Below are 2,500 nucleotides of genomic sequence, written 5' to 3' on the forward strand. Positions count from 1 at the left end.
TTTTCTTAAAACAAACAAATCTATAATTTTTTTTTTTTAAAATTAAGTATGAGTTTTGGGGGTTGATTGTGAAGGTAGATCCGGATCTAATGGACCACGCGGATGCAATTGGGGACAAATAATTTGGAAGTGGGAAGAAATGGAATAAATAAGTGTGAATATGATTTTGGCATAGAGTTAGTGTCACTACAAAAACAACAATTAACAACTTGGGATTGCATTAAGGAATTTTTGTCATTTTCTTTAGATTCTACAATTAGGGCATACAATCAATGTGACACTTGCATCATAAATATATGTGTGCTTTATGCTTAAGGATTTGATTGTAATTTTGTTATGAGAAGGGAATTTTAAACCAAAGACTTCTGATCACTATTTTTTCTTGATCAACCTATGTTAAGCAATAATGCTTATTATGAAAGACTCTTGCTATAATATAAGGGAAATTGTTTTAGTTCATTATGTATACTATATTAGCTAGAGATATCTCTATCCTTGAACCCTAGTTTTGATAGGAGTTGCTTTTTCATTTCTTGGATCATCTTTATATAGAAAGACTATAATTATACTTATGGAAAGATTCCATCCCAAAATATATAAAGGTATTGAGTGGAAGCATAATTTTGTAGTTTAGGGTTTAATGTGATTCTCATATAACACTACTACTAATATATATGTATTCTCTTTAAGATTAGGCATTTATAGTGGCTTTACATTATTTAATATTTAATATAGTCTAATTCTCTATTATGCACGGACACGGACACAGAACACGCCGACATGAGAATTTTAAAATTTTACATGATACGGAGACACGCATACATATAAAATATAAAGTATTTTTTAGATAAACTGTAATGATATTTTAATATTTTATTGATATTAAAATATAAATTAATTTTTTAAATTATTTTTAATGTCTTATTTTAATTATATCAAGTATTTAAAATATTTTTTATTTTAATAAATAATAATATATACTATATCTAAATTTATTTTAAAAATGTATATTAAGAATAAGACCGGATACACTGACATATGATGGTATTTAAATGTGTCTAAGTATGTCCGGAGAATAATTTTTTATTTTTATTGAGACACGGTTTAGACACAGCTGACACGTGTATCGGACGAATGTCGGTGAATATCGTATCCGAAATGTGTCCGACACGCAGATACGGCAACTCAGCAAAGTATCCATGCTTCGTAATTAATTCTCAATGAAGCCAACAATTGTTATAACTCATCAAGCTCATCATGAAAAGGAGTTGATGAACCAAAATATATACTAGTCTATTGGATGAGAAAATTTCATATCTTAATTAAAACCCTAGCTAGTTTTAGCTAACTAGGAGGGTAATCTAACAATTTCCATCAATATATCTAATTTCCATAATATAGTACTAGCTAGCTTCATGTTATACTTATACTATATGTTGAATTAAATAATTATTTGTTTTATTACAATATAAAAATTCCTTTATTAATCTCTTAAGAACTACTTCTTGTTCGCAAATTTAAATAGTACTATGATTTGCTTAAATGGTGATGATGATTGTTACTGTTTAGTTACTAAACTGGGTCGACAAACATTTAGCCAGCTCATTAGAGAATTGTATCTGTCCGAGATCCATAATTTTTCTAATTCATATATACATATATATATCTTAAATTGATTTGATTGCCGGAATCTTTTAAAGGGGAGATATTAGGTATTTCGAGAGTTATCTGAAATGTTGATGTAGGTTTTAAGGTTTAAAATCTTTATGAGGCAGCATCCGATTTGTTTAGTGTCGACGTGTCGCCGTCCAAGTTTTTCGTGGGGGAGGTGGAAGTGGTACCTACAAAAAACTCCGATACTTAAGTTAGCAAAAGGCTTTAAATAGAGTTTTAGTAGAATAGAACGTGAGTATACCTGAGTGTACTTATAGTAGAGTTCGTTAATAACCACCTTTTTTAAAGTAGTTCTACCTTTATTGATGGGTAACTTTTTTATTTTATTTTGGAAATTAGTTAGAATTAGGGGTGTGCAAAAAAAAACTGGTTTCACTGAACTGAATTGAAACTGAACTGAAACCATAGTTTTTATGAAAACCAGTTTATTAAAAACCAGTTTTTATGGTTCAGTTTAGTTTTAAACCAAATTAAAACTGGTTTTATTTAAACTCTAAAATTAGTTTTTACATACTCTTTCTCTCTCTCCTTTCACTTTCTCTCTCCCCTTCCTCTCTCTCTCTCTCCACTTTCCTCTCTCTCTCTCCATTCTCTCTCTCTCTCCTCTCTCTCTCTTTCTCTCTCTCTCTTTCCTCTTTTTTCCTCTCCTCTCTCTTCTCTCCCTCCTCTCTATCTCTCTCCTCTTTGTCTCCCTCTTCTCTCTCCTCTCTCTCTCTCTCTCTCTCTCCATCCTCTCTCTTTCCTCTCTCCTCTCTCTCTCTCTCTTTCCTCTTTTTTCCTCTCCTCTCTCTCCTCTCCCTCCTCTCTCTCTCCCTCCCATCTCTCT

Source organism: Arachis ipaensis, chromosome B02 (genome assembly GCF_000816755.2).
Source record: "Arachis ipaensis cultivar K30076 chromosome B02, Araip1.1, whole genome shotgun sequence".
In the NCBI taxonomy this organism is placed as follows: Eukaryota; Viridiplantae; Streptophyta; class Magnoliopsida; order Fabales; family Fabaceae; genus Arachis; species Arachis ipaensis.